General features: G+C 41.4%; 1 protein-coding gene across 2 annotated transcripts in view; it reads right to left on the bottom strand.

Annotated features, from left to right (window-relative positions):
• The window catches only part of THSD7B (thrombospondin type 1 domain containing 7B), a 603,973-nt gene that overhangs the window by 444,455 nt on the left and 138,614 nt on the right, over window positions 1-20,904 (bottom strand). The window contains exon 1 of one of the 2 annotated variants that reach the window (XM_083703773.1): window positions 3,207-3,262. The exons of the other annotated variant lie outside the window; for it this stretch is intronic. The gene's annotated coding sequence lies outside the window, so the exon portion shown is untranslated. Of the gene's footprint in view, window positions 1-3,206; window positions 3,263-20,904 lie in introns of those variants that run through there. 2 annotated transcript variants of the gene reach the window in all.

Raw genomic sequence — 20,904 nt, 5'->3', positions numbered from 1 at the left:
TAGATGATGATGTGTATCTATGCCCTGAAGGTTTCATAATAACGGCCTTCATAAAGTCTGTCCTGGCTAAGGGGAAGCAGCAGCTGTTCCTCTTGAGTTCCCCACTATTCTGCCCTGTTGCCACATGGTCTCTCCTGGGCTGCTTCTCCTGCCCTGCCACCTCATGTGTGGAAGTAAGAGTCAGTTGCCAGTACATTCAGCATTTGTGCATTGGACAAAGAATGGTTATCATCTTGTCCCTCTCAGGCAGCATAATGATTTGGGATGACACCTGCTGATATCCATTATTAACATCCCTTTTACAATGATCTGGCAAAATCTAATTGAGCTGCTATGGCTTTAGTCACACACTGGGGATTCTATTTTACAAAGCTTGCATGTCTGCATGCACAGCTGTATACCTTACATCTGCCTATAATACAGAAGTGGACTTCTGATCTTGCATATTTACAATATGGTACAGAGGTCAAAAACTTTGGGCGGTATACAACTAATGTATCCTATCGGCACAAAGATTTACATTTGTGCAATGGAACTTTCTTCCCTCTCCTGCCCCTATGCGTGCACCCCACCCACCCACAATCCAGAGGGTTGGGGAACCCCCTGGAACAGATTTAGGGGGTGCATAGGGGATTGATTATGTGGGGTAGGGCGTACTTGCCTCCCCCTAATATTTTATTCAAGTTGACATCCCTGGTCCTGTTGATCTAGTGATAATACTTGTCCTGACGGAGGTTAATAATGGGGCATGGTAGTACTGAAAATTGCTAAAATCCTCAAATGTCATTTAAAACAATCGCAGATCTATCAACCGCAAGAGCTTGAATTGTCTTCTTTAACGCTGATGAAACTAGTTATATCACGAGCGTAACAGACTTTTGGAATGTGTGGTCCTTATTTTAATGGATGTTGCGTGCTGCCAGAGATTCCTGTGGGGTGATTGTGTATGTTTCTGCTCATGTGTGCATTTTGTATACACACACACTAATGAATAGTAGGTGTTTTGTATGATATTTTTCAAAGGTATAATGCATTTATGTCTACATTTTTCCATGCATTTAAGTTGCTTGGAGGTCTTTGGGTAGCAATGCCTAACAAGTCTAATAAACAACAATAACAGTGCAATATGATCTGCCGCCCCCAGTAGTCCACCTTCACAGTTCTTTGCTAGTCTGTAAGGGTTACTGGAACTTTTGTTGCTATCTTGCGGCAAAAGGGATGTCATGAGCGGAATTACCATTTCACTGTATTCCTTTGCTCTTTCTGTACTATGTAATTATGCTGTAAGGGACACGGGTGGCGCTGTGGGTAAAACCTCAGCGCCTAGGACTTGCCGATCGCATGGTCGGCGGTTCGAATCCCCATGGCGGGGTGCGCTCCAGTCGTTCAGTCCCAGCGCCTGCCAACCTAGCAGTTCGAAAGCACCCCCGGGTGCAAGTAGATAAATAGGGACCGCTTACTAGCGGGAAGGTAAACGGTGTTTCCGTGTGCTGCGCTGGCTCGCCAGATGCAGCTTGTCACGCTGGCCATGTGACCCGGAAGTGTCTTCGGACAGCGCTGGCCCCCGGCCTCTTAAGTGAGATGGGCGCACAACCCTAGAGTCGGACACGACTGGCCTGTATGGGCAGGGGTACCTTTACCTTTAATTATGCTGTATATAATGCGATGCTTCCCAAGAAGATGGGACGCATCTATATTACATGTAAGAGTGGAGCAGGGGGAGGAGGTGGTCTAGCTTCAGTCTGCTGCATTTCATAAATGACACTGGAGAATTAAAATGCACAAATCCAAAAGATAAATGGAGTTGTGCAGCTGGAATCCTTTGTGCAATTCAGAAGTGTGTGTTATAATTATTTGAAGGTTGTTCAAGAAGTTTTAGAATTGCCCGTGTGGGGAGGGATGTTTGTGAAATGGCATCATTCCCATTGCAAGCAAAGACTTTATTTTCTGGCCATGCTGGCTCCGAATATTTTGTTGCCTGCAGTGGAACAAGGCTTCTAAAAGCTTTGCTGCACCATTCAGAGACCAAATCCCTGTCCCTATCTATTTCTCCCTACCCCCTACCCAGTGAAGCCATTTGCTTCACTGTGCTGGATGGTAAAACCAGCCCTGTTTCTAAGTGACTGGGGCGGGGGCGACTCCAAACCAAGAATTGCCAATTTTTCAATTGGCCTATATAGACTGATACTCAAGCGAGGTAGCAGGCAAAGCTTTTCAATGCACAGAGATCCTTTTCACCACCTCTAATTGCTGCTGGCAATTCCACAACTACGGAGGCAAACTGAAAAGACTCATCAGTCATACAGAAAAATGACTTGCAAATGCAGGCTCTTGCTCTTGCAAGGGACTTTTAACCGTTATATGCTTAGCCATAATTGGGCAAACATAAATCATTCCTGGGATTAAGATTATGATTAAGCTGCTTTTACTTAACACAAGCTGGTATGATTAGGTGGCATATAGGATGGCTGGGCTTTGGCATCAGATTGTCCTGGATAGCTGCCCCAAACGGGCTCAAAAGATAGATATTCGGACGCAGGCTTCTAGACATGTAAAACTGTCTTGGGGCATAAATCAGATGCTGTCATCTATATGTCTGTTGGAATGTTCATCTGAACATGGTTGCTGCTTGCTCTCTCCGCTGCATTGTTTTCAATGAGATGTGCATTTTAATGCACGTTACAAAGTGTGCCTCTTGGCCATGGAAAAACTAATGGTGCCAAAAGAAAAACAAAATAATTACTAATCACAGCTAGGGTGGGAGGATCACTGGCTGCTCATATGCTACCAGGCTCATTTCCACATATTAATTCACAACATGGGTCTGGGATACAACACGGACCTAATCCCTTATGTCCCTGCTCAATCGCTGAGGTCTTCAGGGGAGTCACTGTTAGTGGTCCCCCATTGCACAGGCATATGCCTCATATCTAGCAGGAGCTGTGCATTAAGTATTGTGGACCCAATTCTGTGGAACTCCCTCCCAGCTGAGATCTGACATGTCTCATCCATGTTGAACTTCAGGCATCTGGTGAAGACTTTGTTATATATATATAAAATCAGTCAGCATTTTACATAGGTTTTCTGATTTTATAGTTCATCTTAACTGATTTTATCTCTGTTACATACACTCTATTAGTAAATCTTCCTCTTTTTCTTCCTCTTCTTCTTTGCTAAACTCTAAACAATAGAAACATGGCTCTTACCTGCTCAATTTCAGCAAGTAATGCTTATTTTACATAATCTTCTACCTGTTTGTCGCATACACATCTGCTCTGGTGTGGCCTAAAAGCAGTCCAAGAAGTACTTTCTAACTGGAACAGCTGAGTACCCATTTAAATCCGCATTTACATGAGATCAAAAGTTAAGGTAGGCAGGATAGAGCAGTAAGAGAGTATGCTGTACTCTTTGTGGTTTAGAATTTCCTTTGAAACTACTATCTCTTGTCAGAGACTGCACTGAGAACATAATTGCCATGTGCAAAATTGTCCTATTTTCCATTGTAGGTGGGCCAAGTTAGTCAGCAGTGTGATTTCCATTAAACAGAAGAGGCTCTTCTCATGCATGAGTTTGTCGCCAGGTTTGTACGAGCATAAAGAGTGAGTCACTATTTTGGTACTTGTGACTTACTCATTAGCGTTTATTCAGAGACTTATTCCTTGCTGTAGCAGAGAATTAAATTATTCATGGACAAAGTCTAGAGGTGTGTGGTGTGTGACAAGCTTTGGAAAGGGTCAACAATCTCTCCCCCTGCTGTTTCTTCACTCCAGATTGTCTCCTACCCAAAATGGCTATTCCTGATCTAAATTCAGATTACCATTACATACATTTGAGGCCATGTTTGAGACAAAGGTGTTTGAAAACATGTGGTATCATTCTCCCTGTTGACCATTTACTCAAGCCCTATTAAGGCATTCATATGTGACTTAAATGAACTCACGTTGTGGTTAAAGCAAAAAAAAAACCCTTGTTGGGTGGCTCCTACCCGTGAAGGCGGTGAAGGTCCTGTGTGAGTGTCTGGAAGCGGTTGGAGGATGGATGGCGGCTAACAGATTGAGGTTGAATCCTGACAAGACAGAAGTACTGTTTTTGGGGGACAGGAGGCGGGCAGGTGTGGAGGATTCCCTGGTCCTGAATGGGGTAACTGTGCCCCTGAAGGACCAGGTGCGCAGCCTGGGAGTCATTTTGGACTCACAGCTGTCCATGGAGGCACAGGTCAAATCTGTATCCAGGGCAGCTGTTTACCAGCTCCATCTGGTACGTAGGCTGAGACCCTATCTGCCTGCAGACTGTCTCACCAGAGTGGTACATGCTCTGGTTATCTCCCGCTTGGACTACTGCAATGCGCTCTACGTGGGGCTACCTTTGAAGGTGACCCGGAAACTACAACTAATCCAGAATGCGGCAGCTAGACTGGTGACTGGGAGCAGCCGCCGAGATCATATAACACCGGTCTTGAAAGACCTACATTGGCTCCCAGTACGTTTCCGAGCACAATTCAAAGTGTTGGTGCTGACCTTTAAAGCCCTAAATGGCCTTGGTCCAGTATATCTGAAGGAGCGTCTCCTCCCCCATCGTTCTGCCCGGACACTGAGGTCCAGCTCCGAGGGCCTTCTGGCGGTTCCCTCACTGCGAGAGGCCAAGTTACAGGGAACCAGGCAGAGGGCCTTCTCGGTAGTGGCGCCCGCCCTGTGGAATGCCCTCCCATCAGATGTCAAAGCGATAAACAACTACCTGACATTCAGAAGACATCTGAAGGCAGCCCTGTTCAGGGAAGTTTTTAATGTGTGACATTTTAGTGTATTTTTCATCTCTGTTGGAGGCCGCCCAGGGTGGCTGGGGAGGCCCAGCCAGATGGGCGGGGTACAAATAATAAATTATTATTATTATTATCCTACAGAGACAATGTCAATCAAGAGAATAAATATGGAGTCAAAATGGCCGACATATAGAGACTTATTGATAGAAAGAGAAGGGAAATTAAAATTAAAAGAGTATGATGAAATCAAGGATGAGGATAGTGATTGGCTGCAACATCAACAGTTAAATGAGATTTTTAAGGAAGATAATAAGAAAGGATTTAGTTATACTGTTTCTAGATTTCAAAAATAAATAATAGAAGAGAATAATAAGCTGTTAAAGAAAACTTACAGCTTATTATTAGAATGGGAGACAAAAGATGAAGAGGTGAAATCAGTCATGATTAAATGGGCATAAGACCTAGGACATAATATACATTTGGATGAATGGGAAAAGCTATGGAAGAGCAATTTGAAATTCACAAACTGTATACTGCTGAAAGAGAATTATATGAAAATGATGCATAGATGGTATATTACACCAGTGAAAATGGCAAAAATGTACAAAATGAGCTCTAATAAGTGTTGGAAATGCAAAGAAAACAAGGGTACTTTTTATCATATGTGGTGGAATTGCAAACTAATTAAAAATTATTGGGACATGATTTATAATGAAATGAAAAAATGTAAAAAAAAATAATTTTTATTAGGTATTATAGGTCAAGATATACCAAAAGACAAGAATTTATTTATGTATGTGACAACAGCGGCGAGAATGCTATTAGCTCAAAGACGGAAAAGCAATGAAATACCAATGAAAGAACAATGATAAGAAAAGTTAATGGAATACACGGAAATGGCAAAGCTAACTGAGAGACTTAAAGATAAAGACAATAATGACTTCAAAAGGGATAGGGAACCTTTTAAGATATATATACAGAAACAATACATTGAAATGAACTCACTTTCAGGATTTTATAGGGAGCCGGCTGGTGTTTGCCTCTGGTCTGATCTTTGTCAATTATTTCCCAAGGAACTTTTAGGGATTACTCTTTTATGAGCCGGCCCATTGTTTTCCGGGCATGGCAAACTGGCCAAATGTTCTATAGTTTCGGCTGGTAAATGTTGAATACTGACATTAGTGGTCACCGGGCCTTTGAAGTATGTTATCTCTTTCCGTAGGTGTTTTTCCGGGGCTTGATTGTGGCCTAACTCTGCCTCGTCTAGGTACCTCAGTTTGTCCCAAGAGCCTGGAGAGTTCACCTTGGGGATGGTTCTCCCTATTGGAGGTGATGTAGTGTACTCTTCAGTGTGCTGGGCCTCCTTGATTGGAAGTAGATTAATCTCAGCCATTGTCTGAAGGTAACGTGGCCGACAGGCCGCCGGGTTTTGTTCTTGTATAGAGTTCAAATTAAAGGAAGTCTGGTCCTTTTTGTGGGCGTCCACATTGATTTCCTTATTTATATCTCTCCCAGACAGCTTAATTCTTAGCATGTCTAATCTTTCTAATATTTCAGTTTGTATTGGAGATGGAAATTGGCAAAATTGCCTGATTAAGAAATAAGTTTATTTTATCATAGAAGGGATACAAAACTATATGCAGAACAAAAATAATACACTCTAAACCAGAAAGGGAAGTTGGGGGAAGTCATGGGGGGTATATTGAGTATGTAAAATGTAATTTGAGTTTCTTGAATATGTTAAAAGTTGTTTTAAAAACTTTAATAAAAATATTTTTTTAAAAAAATGAACTCACAATGTGGGGAGAGTAGGCATTTGCACATTAGCTCGTCGCCAGTTGCTGTTCTAGTCATCTACCATGAGTTGGAGTGTGACTGTCTGAAGCAGGGATTCACAGAGAATGCTGGAAAAACAGGGTCTTAAATATGTATTGTATTCCATTTGTACCAGAAGCTTCCCCTCCTCAACTCATGGAGGGCAACTACCATGGGGAAGGGCAGAACCAGTGCATTCCCACCTCCTTGCATGTTCACTGAAGCCACTTATGAGCACCTGACTAGGATTTCAGTTGCAAACCAGGGCTTGTTATTGTGTCATGTGAAATGGCCCCAGGAAGCAGCACTTGTGATACTAACTCACGGGGGGGGGGGGAGAGATCTTGAGGGGGGGGAAGGAAAGTGGGAAGACAACTGCAGAAAAGGCCATAGGTTTTCACAACGAACAAACTTCACTTTAATAGTTTTTTGAAGCTTGTAATGATCACCTGGAAATTGATTAAATTTTGCTGAGAATAACCAAACACTTGCCAAGATGATGCTTAGAATGAGACTGCAAAGGGATGAAAGAAGTACATTGACCATTGGAATGTGTTCTTTATCATCTCTAATTAATTTCTGGATACATTTTATATTGAAAAAATACAAATAGGTGGAAATTGTATTAAGACAAACACATTTTTAAAAAAAAAAACACACAATTTAAATCGAATACTCAGAAACGTCATTATGAAACTGATATAGAAGCATTCCAACATAACATAACCAATGCACGCTCTTTAACATTACTGCAGCTAAATGTATTAGTCCAAAAACAGTTTCCTGATCTAGAAATTCTTGTGTTAAAGGGTCAAGCCAGCTGTGATAATTATCACACCATTTGCAAGCTTTTTCTTTATCGCCACTGGGTGGGGTACTGTCCTCTGACTGCTTCCCACATCATGCCTGCGATTGGCATTGAAGGAAAGCTCCCACTGCCTCCAATGGTAGTCCCCCCCCCCCAATGCAAATTGCAGGCACTGGAGGGTGTGGATACCTCAAAGCATCAAAATATTCCTTCCGAACCCCCAGGTTAAGGTGCATAGCAGAAAACCTCACAAGCAGTATTCCCCCTACCTGGCAGAAAAAACAAAACAATAAATTGAGTTACAACGATTTGCTGGCTTTTCATGATAGTTTAAATCTAAGGCCTGCGGTAGCTTCCTCACTCTCCCTAGTAGGAAAGACAGTCCTGTAGCCTATGTTGGGGCTACAGTGGGAGGGTATGGTTAAAGTCTTCTTACCCTCATATACATCAGGGTCTGATGTAGATTGACCTCCTACCACCACCCCACAGGCAATCTATGAAAGAATCACCTGTAGCTGTCCTGCAAGCACTAGGGTAAAACCAGACAGATCAAGATACAAGTTGAGAGAAAACCAAGTAAGTAGTTCAGATGAAAAACTTGGGAGATAGCAAAAGGCTTCTGTGTGTGCATGTAAGGGTTTGTTCAGTTCAAGATTCCCAGTGCGTTTCCAACTCAAAAGAGTTCATCTTCAGGGCAACAGCTATTAGATGTAAGAAAGGTCTTTCTTGTGTTCTGAAAGTTTCAGTTAGCCAAACATGTTCAAAGGGTTTTCTTACACACCAGGAACATTGGACTGAAGAGACTTAGAAAACACTCAAAGAAATTTTCTTGCTGTTTTCTGTTGTGCCATTATAGTTCTTTTTTCCTTCAAAAAATAAAATAAAACAAATATAGGCTCATATGCATGTAAGAATTTCCAGTTGGAATCTAGATGAGAAAGATGGTAAGGACTATCTGAGCCAGCTGCAAGGCAAAGGGTCATAATGCGATCCCAACTGAAGAATAAGAGCAGAGCATGACTACAGACTACAAACAAGAGGAAGGTAGGGAGGTAGCTTAAGACTGAATCCATGTGGGGGCTGCCCTTGAGGAGCTGTTTGAGTACAGTCACTCACTAAGGGCTTACCCAAACTTACCTTTTGCCCCACTCCAGCCAGAGATCTGCACTTTAATACTCCATATCTGAGCATCGTTGTTGGGGGGTTTTGTTTTGTTTTTGCCCTGGATCTTTCCCCGCAAACCCTCACTCTTTAAAGCTGAATCCGAGCATACACCAATTTGGGTTTTCCGCAGATTGATATTTGCTCCAATTGAGCTTTAAAGAATGCATTTTCATGGAGAAAGTTCTGGAGCAAAAGAAGAGGGGTGTTCAGACCCAAAGCTTTAAATTGTGGACTGTGTCTGGAAAGAGCAGAGGAAAGTAAGCATGGATAAGCCCATAGCTGCTATTTCAGTTTTGCCAATGATATTTTGGGAATGGAGGGCTGATTGATCTAGTCTGTTCCATTGATAAGAAAATGACACATGCTGAAGAAGGAAAGCAGTTTACTCTCCCCAAGAAACTGGAGAATTATGGCGGTGACTCATTTTCACTGCCAACATGGTGGAGAGTTTGAACAGATTGTAAAGGTTTGCACTACCGAATTGGAACATCCTTGAGACCTTGGTGACACCAAATAAACTTGTTACAGGACTGGGGGGGGTGGGGAATCTAGGAAGTGAAAGAGGATAATCTTGGCACTTCTAGGAGTTACAGCACATTCATCCTGAAGGCAATAACCACCAGCTTGGGAGTGTTTACTATCAAAAGGGTATCTGAAATCCTCTCTGCTTAAAGTTACTCTTAAAACTGCTTTACTCATCTCATTTTTTAGTGCTTTATTTTTATAGAAAGCCATTTTCTACTCAACTTTTACCACTGTTGAGCAAGTTCCTTCCCCAAGGATTTTATCTCTTTTGAGAAAGTGGTATAAAACTTACAAGGGTGCCAGTTCTTAACATTTTTATGGGTTGCAGTTGCACCCTAGATGCATAAGGACACGGGAATGGCAACTGTTCCTTTAATATATATTTAGTCGTAAAAAGAGGGGGAAAGGAGAAATATGAGGTCAAAGGAAAAGAATTAAGCTAATAAAAAGAAGGAATCAAACTGTCAGAAAGAGAGAGTCAAAACCTCTTATAACAAACAGGAAACAATCCAAAAGGGTACTATTGATAGTCAGAGTAATATTGATTTTATTGCCTAAGACAAAAGTTAAACATGCAGTAAAGGCAATTAAGTCTCAGGCATTGCACAAATAATAAAACATTTAAAAACTGCATTTGAATATGTGCAGAATGATAGAATGACATTCTCAGCACCAATCAGCTGATTTGCCATGATAGCATGCATTCACTACAATTGCCAATCAGCTGATTGGCAGTGATCTCCTTTGAAGTTGTCACTTGAGGTCATAATGATGTGAGATGATTGGCAGATGCATGCTGTCACCAGGAGTGGGGAAGGTAAGGATGTGGCCAGATCTAGTTGTCCACCCCAATATACAGTCCATGCACACTGCAAGGAGCTACTGTGTGAAGTTTCTTCATATTTTTAGAGAGATGTCTACATTTTAATGCAGTAATTTATTCAACCTGTCTATTTATAGTATTCTTCTGTGTAATGATGACCTATAGATTTAGAAAGAAGCTGAGCCTAAGGTAACTTTCTAGACATCTGGCAATCGTTGCCCTTTGCCCAAGGCCAATCCAGTACATGATTAGTTCATAAGTTTGCACACTAAGGCAATCTTGCTGTGCCTTTTCCACTGCAGTTTTTAGGAAGAAGGAACATCTGCATTCTCCCTTGTGAAAGGTATGAAGTTTCTCAAACATAGCTTATTATCTTACCTTTAAGTTTCCCAGCATTAACTTTCCTGCCTATGCCAGCAAAACAGTTTGGAATCTAACATGCAAGCAGACTTATGAATATGAAATATTAGAGTGATCACAATTCAAAGCAAGAAATGTGACATGCATACCTCATTTTGCACATTTTTTTCATTACTGAAAGACTGCAGCAAGAAATCATAAGTTGCATGTGCAGAAAGATCACAGCTGAAAATCAGATCTTACATATCACATAACAGCACTTTTCAGTAGACACAGATTGCCTTACATAGGCAGCTATTATGTCATTAAGTGATAAGCTCTGGAAGGATTCACATCTGCAGACAGCATCAGTCCATGAAATCAGTAATGATCCACAATCCCTAAGACACCATTCAATGTCTTCTCACTAATCTTGAAGATAACTGTGTGAGCAGCTCCAACTGAAAACTGGTGATTTTTGAGATGTTGAGAGGTAATATGAATGTTCTGCCTGTGATATCTGATCTGTCATAGTTACATTATTCATGTTTTAGGCTTGTAAGTAATATGTAAATATAAAATGCTTTCATAATTTTTATTTTTCCAAGAGCCTGAGGCCTGATATAAGCAAGCTTGACCTACCATGTACTCTGGATCCACTCTGGAGTGGCTTGTGTACTTAGTAATATTTACCACTGAAGAAAGCTATATGGTTGAAACCTGTTTGGCACCTGGAAGTGTTGTTTACCCTCATGTGTTAAATTCTCTTCTGTCTCTCAGTCCACATTGAATTTTAGTATTTTATTGTGTTCAAAGGCTCTATAATTATTTGCATACAATAATATATTGAGTGAAACTTTGATGGTCCTGGCTTTTACATTCTGTCTCAGAAGTTGGGTTCAAATCATAATTCATATCTCTGGTTTTTATCCACTATCCTATGCAAGTGTCACAGTTCTACTTGCGTAGAACATCCAAGGCAAACTGTTCACCATGTTGACCTTTTTGCACAATGAGTCACAGATTTAACAATGAAAATGATCGCAGCACAATGGCTTCTGTTTAAGAAATGTTCTCCCCAAAGAGACTCATGTGCAGGTCGCATTAACATCTTCTCAGTGCCATGAAAGGACTCTCCTTTTCCACCACCTCTATGATTGTTAATTCCCAGTCACCCACCCCTATGTTCTGTAGGCCATTTGGTAGCTAGTTAGTTTTACTGGTGATAATGTTTTCAGAGAAGGGGTTTCATTATTGTATTGAGAAGTAGCATATGATTGTGTGTTTTTCATCTTCCATGTAATTTTTGTCCATTGCCTTCTACTGAACACTGAGGCTTTTTGAATCAGGCAATGAATAAATGAAATAGATAAATAACAGGACTGGCTTTGAGTTTGTTCTGGTCCAGCAAAGACAGAAGCCAGTGGCATCATCCAGAGAAGACATTGGGTTAAGTCCAAAAGCAGCCACTCAAAAATCTGAAGGCTGATGATATGAACAATGAAAGAATGATTATTAAATTCCACAGCAGTCAAACAGAAGTGAAAGATGCAGGTGATGTGATTAGATGATGTCCGGATTCTGGTCAGAGGCAGGTGATATGGTCCAAGACAGACAGGTGGTTGGGTTGCAGGAAGCAGCAGAAGCTAGACACAGGTATCAATATGATGCCTCTGTCAATATGTTGTTTAGATTGGTGAGCCAGGCCTAGGGCAGAAGGGCCCTGATGGAAGCATTCACTTGAACTTTGGATAAATATCCCTTGGAGCTCTCCTAGGTCCTGAAAAACCTTAGCCTCAAACTGCTTTCTAGGTTGCTTTCCACCTGTCCCTTGCAATTAGTGCTGGTCACTCTTCCAGCCAGGTAATTTCCTCTGGGATCTTACCCAGCACACCATAGGCCTTCAACCAGTTGGAACAGGAAGCTTCATACAGAATCAATAAAAATGTTGCTACATAAAGAAACACAATGAATTTATAAAACGATGACAGTTGAGATTCTCATTGGAAATTGTTCTTTTCTTTTCTCCATTTAAAAAATGGAAATAATTACAGACTGAGAATCTACAAGAGAAAGAAATGAGATCGACAAAAAATCAAAACAATATTTACAAGAAATTTTACAAAGAAAGCACCTCATTTTCTAAAAATAAATAAATGCATTTGCTCATTAGAGAAATGGGGACATTAATGTGCTGCTGAGGTAAGTAACAGCATAAATGATGCTCCTATGCCAGTAACAAGAGAATGATAATCCTTTCCCGTTTCAGTTCCTTCACCTTATTAGTTTTCCTTTTTCAGTGAAACACGCAGACCTTTCCTTTCCCCCCAGGATGGTAGGCCATTCGCAAAATGCATGACTAGAATTAACAGATGATTTAGGGCATAAACTCCTTGCAGACTTCAAGGAACATGTCCTCAAAAGAGATTTAAGTAGCTATGCATATATTAACTGACCTGATCCTCCTCATGAGTGTAAAAATGTCAAGCATCAAAGAATATGTCTATGCCGTAATAAACTTTGCCTTGCTGCAATTCCTTTTCACAGAAAACTGACAATCCCACAGGTAACAGACAAAAATGACTCTGTCCATGTAACATCCCAATTGCTTTAAAAGAGCACATTTTATGGGTTATGCAGGGTTGAGAGCCATATCACAGCAGGACACAAGATGACCATGCTTACCCTGTCACAGTCAAGAGAAAAACTAAAATGGAAAAAGAGGAAGGTAAGATGAGAGATGGAAAAGTTGGTTGCCACTATGTTCACAATCGCTTATATAGTCATATAAGTAAAAGTATTTATTCCCATAATGCCTAATTAACTCAATGAATTCACGCAGCATGTGGCGATCACCACTCTTTTTTATGACAAAGGGTTAGATAAATTCACAGAGGGTAATCTATCATTAAGCACAGGGATCCAAAAGAGGCAGTCTAACACAGATTACCAAATGTGAGGCCTGAACAATAGGGAACAGTTATCTCCATCATTATCCTATAAGTTTTCCAGGACACATCACACCACTGCTTGATTCAATGAACCTTGCTTCTTATGCTCCTATGCTTTCAGTAGGAATAAGGCACACTGACCTTTATCTGGAAACTATAATCCAACACAGAGTTAATCATGCTTAAATCCATTAAACCCAAAGAGAGGAATGTGCAGGACTGTACAGGGTTGCAGCCATAGTCTTTGTAAGGATCAAGTGATAATATATTTGTAAGATTGAGAACAATACACTTTATCTGAGAACAAGAAAGAGAAAGTCCATAGTGCCTCAACAATGAAAAACACTTTCCCCTCCCAAAAACTACATGTTGCTGTGCAGGGTGCTCCTATATACACAGGGTACTTCCTGCCAGCCATGCCACTGATGGCATTCTACTCCTTCTCCCATCCAGTTTTACATTCCCCTCTGCCCAACAGTTAATCAGCATTCAACTGCCTCTTAGGACACCAGGGCTCATAGGGTTGGTTGGAGAGTTTGCCCCTTGAAGGTTTTCTTTGTAGTTCTGGAAACCTCAGAGCCCAAATACCTCCCTCGTCTCCATTTAGTCTATAATATAAATTGATTTTATTGCATTAGCCATGTGGCCATAGCATAATATACATAGAAATAACAACATAAAATGGGGGTGGGGAGATAAAAGTGGATGTCGTCCTGGGCGAATACTTTGAAAAAAATGGGGATAACAAAAGTAATGGGGGATTTAAAACATCGAGTGACAGAGAATACAAAAACAGGTTCGATTGTGCAGTGTATTGACTACATCTGGGGTATTAAAGAAGAAGTTGGTGCCGCTTTCCTCTTCATCACACTAAGCAGGAAGTTAGCTGTCATCTCAGTAATCCAACAGTCAGAATCCTGCAGAAGAAGGGACACTATCCAAGGCTGGATTGGGAGATGAATCTTGTTCACGAGAGGAGTTAGAAACCGAGATCTTTCATCTGTCCAGTTGGGACAGAAGAGCATTACATGTTCCATAGTCTCCAGAGCCGTGTCATTGCAGGTGCATGTTCTATTTGCAATGGAAACTCTGGAGTAACGACCCGACAGATCTGCTGTAGGAAAACAGTTGAGACGGGCACAGGTAAAGGCCCTTCGCTTAGCCTCCGAAGGAATTGTGAAGCAGTATAGAGGGATCTCTTCAGGGGGTGGAATAGCTAGGGCTAAGCCTGAACACGGCCCTCTTGCATGGGAAGCTGTGTTAGAGAAGTCAAGTTGCTGTAGCTTCTTTTTGATTGGAGGTAGGGCTGCCATTTAGTCTATATAAGCATTAGTATTCACACATCAGCATAAAAAGGCTTATCATACATCCATTTGCCCTGTTGCTTTCCCCAGAAGAAACCCAATCTTTAGCTCTGCATCAGAACAAACAGCAATTGGGGTTTCCACTTTTTTGATCTATTGGGTTTTCTGGAGGAAAGCCATAGGAGAAAGACAAAAAAAAAAACCAAACACTTGGATCTGTGCCTCAAAAGCATGGGACAAGAGGAAAACCACTTGAACCTGAGCTTTCCAGGTGCAGGATAAGAGGAAGTGTGAATGAACCCAAATAAGGGGCAATTTGATCACATGGCTTTCTCCAGTTGAGATTCCATTCAGTGAATGAACTTAAACCAGCATGTAAACCAGCCCTGCTCTTGTTGGGGAACAGAATCCTCAGCTCTCAGACAACTTCCGAGCAACAAACACAACCCACCATTTCCTTAGTCCATTGAAGAGAGCAGATACCAGCTGGTTTGTTTCAATATGGCTTGTTTCAATTCACACACAGAGAGAGGGCCAGATTTTATGATTGACTTTCTGGAACTGTGGTTGTCAGACATCTACAACCTCATTAGGAGACTTCTTGTTTACTCTGATATGATCATGCCCTCCCCAGGAAGGCTCACTGAGCCCCAACATTTTAGTCTTGCACTTAATATGGCTCTTTAGGAAGACTGAGGTTTGAGTGATTAGTGTTTCTGCTTTCCTTCCTTTTTTGCCTTGCAATGATCCCTCTTCTCCCCTGCAGTCCCTAAACCCACCTCCCATTCTGTTCTGAAGGGGCCACCCTTTAGCTTTTTAGGAAGCACAGGGGGTAGGTAGCAGGTGGAAGAAATTACTCTCCAGCCCTGGCCACTTCCAAAGAAAGTATCCCAAGTGGAGTTCTGCTTACAGAACTTCCAGACCCAAACCAATGTCTTCCAAACGTGCAACAGCATTGATGTCTCAGTGTATCTTCAAAGTGCCGTTATTTACTTGTCCCTGTGATGATGTTGACAGGGAAGGAGGAGAGACTACATAGTTCATTTCCTGACGTGTTCTTTTCTCTCTCTCTTTTTCCCTTTCTGACAGATGGCTGGAAACATTCATGACAGATAATGAACCACATTTCATATTTGAGAAATGGTGTCTGAAGAGGGGAGGGAGAAATGGAACAGTGACATTCATTAGATTTGCTTTGTTGCAACCTCACAGCATGGCAGAGAGAGAGGAAGATTTCCCTCCTCGTTGCTTCTATTTGTTTTCAACATTTCCCTTTTGCCTTTGCCACCCACCAGCCTCCCTCTGGGCTGACCTCATTACTGGACACTCCTTTGGAGGCCTATCCTCATCCTAGATTGCCCATGTTTATTTAAACTTATTTTTTCTCCCACTTCCCAAATAATCACCCTGCTTCCCTCTCATATTATGACCTCTGGAAAGGGAGTATATCTAGTTGGTCTACACTTTTCATAACCAGAGTGATTAGAATGAGAATTTGTGAGTTTTACAGCCAAAGATATGAAACTGTATCCACAAAGGCAGTGTATGCAGGTGAGCTGTATTTTATCAAACAAAATAACACCCTTTCTGGTTTTCTTTGCCTGCATCAACTCCTTGCTTATGGGAAAGCAGAACAAACTTATCCTGGCAAGCATTTAGTAGGATAATTTCACTTCATTCTGTTTGTCTTGTCTCAGAAAGAGCTTGCTTTTATCCCCCATTTCCTTGCTTTCTTACTTAATTCCGTTCCTCATGGAGCCATAGATTAGCATGGGAGATGTGCTCACTTCAGAGAAGTAAAATTATGTGATACTAAGAGATGCTAAATTATTGGGATGCTCACTCTCACAGACAGATGCTCACGTGAGTGGCATACTTTGAAGTTAGTGGCATGTTATTTTCCCTGATGTAGAATAAAGTAAGGGGATTCAGAGCTGAAGACCAGTTACATGGAGCACCTGAGTGTGGTGTAGGGCAATTTTGAAAGTAAGCAATTCCCGCTTATGCACTTCTGAAATGGTAAAAATAAAGCCATGCAGAATGTCTCCCCCCTCCCTCCTTCCCCCCTCTGTTTTGTTTTTGCATTTATATGCCACTTTTCTTCCATCATGGAACCCAAGGTGGCTCCCAGAAGGGCTTCCATCCAAAAACACTGACCATCCCCATATCTGCTTAGCTTCAGCAAAGTGGTGGTCTCATATTATTTCTGACCTATCCTCCCTGTGGATTTGTATCAGCTCCAAAACCTAAATATGTCATTGATTCAGTGACAGAATTATAGGACGCCATAAGGGGACTTCCCTCTCCCCTTACCATTTGTGCTCTGCCATCTTGAGCTACTGCTTTTAGGTAGATAATGGGGAGAACTTAGCTAAAACTGATGAGAATCAGGTGGAGGGGCTTGTTGATTTCTTGGAGGGACCCCTTATCTTTCCCCCATATTTCAGGCCCTTTGCTGATTGTTCCAAATCAGTGGGCTTCTAACAAGAGCCTGTGGGGGTAGCAGGATAGTCCTAATGCATGCAGAATAAGAAATGAACCTTTCTTCTATGGCTGGGGTGAAGAACCCATGGCCCTCCAGATGTTGTTGGAATCCCAACTCCCACCGGCCCCAGCTAGCATGGTCAGCGATTAGAAATTATGAGAGATGTTTTATGTTAAGGGGGAAACTTGCCAAAGATGGGATCCCACAATGTTTCACTTCCAGCATTCACATCTGCAGAGAACTTCCTCTTCCACTGGCAAGCAGGGTCAAAGCAACTTGTTATCAGGAACATTTAGAACTATCCTTCTGTTTTCAGGGTGAATAGGTTACGATTAATTCTTCCTGCACTTTTCTTAAGCAAATTATTATATAATCATGCCATTTTTCATTCTCCAAACAACCTTGTGAAATGAATAGAAAAGCAGTGACCTGTCACACACGTGGGAGACCAAGGCTGAGGAATGTATTCAGTGCGGCTCAGCAAGTTCATAGCTCAAATCCAGTTTGCTCCCAGGTCAGAGACTGACACCCATTCTCTCATGGTTAGCTGGCCATACAGATCAGATTTTACATTAATTATATACTTCTCTTCCCTGTTCTGTTCTTCAAATTGAAGACTGACTGGCCTAAGTATACTGAAGTTACTTATTCTGCTTTCTCCAGCAAATTTGATCCAGTCCTGTGAGATTCTTTCCCCTCAAAGAAGGGTGATCATCCAAAATTGAGGCACATGGGTATTATTTCTGCATGGAGAGTCTCTTAGGAACAAACACATTTAAAGAGAAGAATGAAACCTTTCCTTTTTTCTAGAGAAGCAATTCAAATAATCCTTTTCAAACATTTGGTTGGTATTTGCTAGACTTCATGCTGAACAGTCAATTGTTATAAATCCAGGGATGGGAACCCGTGACTCTATGGGTGTTGCTGGACTCTAACTCCCATCAGCCCTATTCAACCCCACTCAGCATGGCCAATGTTTACGAATTATGGGAACTGTAGTCCAACAGCATCTGCAGGACCACAGGGTCCCCATCTCTGCTCTACAACCTGATGAAGCTGAGAGAGGAAGAAAAAGCAGCTTACTGCGATGCAAATTTGCACTTTGCTCTTTCTGATCCATTATTGATATAATTTATTATCATGACTAATTAGCAGAGGGAGAAGACCACCCCTGCCCCCCATCTTTGACTTTTGTATTTAAACCCAAGAAATGCTACAGAAGCAAATTGGTTTACTCTGAAATTGATTATATTTCGTATCATGTACAGCTCCGGCAATTTACCCCCAAACAAAAACAGAAGCTTTAAATAATACCGCTTCCTTCTTTTTGATTTGCATTAAGCTGTTTCTCCCTTCTGTGATATAACTAGACAGTTTACACTCTGGAATGGGATGCCTGACACATAGATGGACAGGCACCAACTCAGAGTCTATTATTTATTCAGTGACTGCTTCATTTATTCCTCATCTCCTTCTACAATTTACATTTCAGAGACATTTCATAACTTAAATGCTTTCGCTGAGAAGTGCAATTGAGAAACATGTGCTGAAGTGGGATGCTATGTGTCAGAACCAAGGTATGTGTGGCATGATGTGGGGTGTGTGTGTAATGGAGAAGGCTGGAAGGGAGGGCAGAATGGTGAAAAGGCAGAGGTTTAATCAGAAGCCAAGGAGGTCACCTACTTCAAAAGTCAGGCTATCCAATACCAGCCACAATGCAATTCACCATAATTGGAGGCAAGTCAAAAAATGCCAAGGTAAGGAAAAGGATGAACAACAACAGTAAGGCTAAGAATAAGAATAAAGTGCCAAGCAAAAACAGACACTAAAGACTGATAGATCAATCTATTTCCACTCTATGTAAGTTTCACATGTGTTGGCTCATATTTCCATACCAATCTGCATTTTAAAAAAACACCCACCATACAGACAAAAATTCACATTGATTTTAACATTTTGGGAGCAAAATATACATCATTGTATACGTTATTCTAAAATATGTACTTTTGTACCTATTTTAACCAACAAACATGCAGTTTTAGGAGAAATCTATCACATAATTTGGAGAAGTGCAAAAATGAAGGATAATTGCATTAAAATCTGCATATTAATCCAGGAAGTGCAAATGGAGCATTCTTACTGGACTGAGTGGAACAAGGTGTTGTTGTTGTTGTTTAAAATGTATTGATACTGTATATATCATTTTTGCCTGTAGAACTCAGCTCTTGAATTATAAAAAAGCCCTTAGAAAATGGGGCAGGAACTGAAGAAAACCTACTCAAACTTCCATGGTGGAGACATATCTTCCCAAGAATATAAGGTGAACCTGCTGACTCAGCCCAACAACCCACCTAGTCCAGTTTTCTGATCTCACTGTGGCCAACCAAATATCTGTGAGAAACCCACAAGCAGGACCCAAGCCCAAGAGCAACTCTCCTCTCTCGCGGTTTCCCAGCATTCAGAAGAATTACTGCCTCCAATCATGGCAGTATTATAACTATAGTTTTGATGGCTGAAGTCTGAGCTGCACTTCCTGAAGGGTGGCCATCTCAGTTCAGCCTGATTTATGAAGTGTCTTCACATAATTTCTTCGTAAAAATGGAGAGATCTACCCCAAGTTTGTTTTCACATGAACATTGCAGTTTTCACTTAGGAAGCAGCCATATACCAGGTCAGGCTATTCAAATCATCTATCCCATTAGTCTTCTCTGGAAGGCAGCATCTCTCCAGAGTCTCAGGCTGAGGCCCTTCATATCACCTGTTACCTGATTCTGTCAACCAGCAATGCCTGGGATTGGACCCAGGACCCTCTGCATGCAAAGCATATACTCTGTTGTGCTATGACTTCCTTTCACCTAATGCCTTTACCCCAGCCTAAATCATCCTGATTTGGGATCTGATGTTCAGATCATCAGGCTGGCTCCTACTGCTGCAATCAGTGCCAATCTCAGTGCCAAACCAGCTGGCTGTAGTCATCCCTGTAGAAGCCACACATTAGCACAAGCAAAAGGTATTATTTATAAGCTGCCTTTAGTTTACCGTAAAAGAATAAATAGATTATACGCACGCCTATCTCTTCCTCGCTATTTGATCGCTTGCCATGCGGAGACACTGGCATTAAGTAGCTCAAACAGATTTCCAGTTTTCAGGCTCTTTTCAAACTCCATTACTCTCTCCCACATAAACTTTATCTACGTCATGGTTGCTGCTACTGCTGCCACAGTGGTATCTTAAGAAATGTATTTCATGCCTAGCCTCAAAATAAAGAAGTGATACAACAAAATGCTGCTGGCGCTAGAAGCAATTTGAATCCACTGATGGAAAATATAGCCCTGGCAGGCACAGTAATATAGTCCTGCTAGGATGTTTTTTAAAAAAATTTACAAGAGTTCTCATGCCACATTTTTAACACACACACACTAATAATAAATCAGTAATTTTGCCTGCATGCACACTGCCATCAGGGTGGATTGTAAATGTTTTACGGTTTTATACTGATTTGTTTTCTTTGCTGTGCTTTATAATGTTATTTTGTTCACTGCTATATATATATATATCGCTTTATATTACTATGTAAAAAAAGAAGTAAATAACTATTGTGCTCTCATTACAGACAAAAGTGTGGCTAGAAACAGAAGCTATGACACCATTTGCTAACCAGTGGACCAGGGTGAGGGCATGGGCAGCAGGCACCATGATGGACAGACCTTGGGTTATTGTCCTAGAGACCTTGCAGACAACCATGGGAGGGTGGAGAAACAAACCATCAAGCAGGAGTGGACATTTTTTTAAAAAAAGTCGAATTTGAAAGTTTAACTGCCAGAAAAGGCCTGGCTAGAGAAGTTAGGAGTTTGTTAGGCAAGAGAAACTGGTTTAATTTCCTGAGGGAAAGGAAGAGATACTAGAAAGGGGCTAGAGGCGTTTTACAGGC

The sequence above is a fragment of the Podarcis gaigeae genome (assembly GCF_964106915.1).
Source record: "Podarcis gaigeae genome assembly, chromosome: 1".
NCBI lineage: Eukaryota > Metazoa > Chordata > Lepidosauria > Squamata > Lacertidae > Podarcis > Podarcis gaigeae.
The sequence above is the reverse complement of the archived record's forward strand: the minus strand, read 5'-3'. Positions and strand labels throughout refer to the sequence as shown.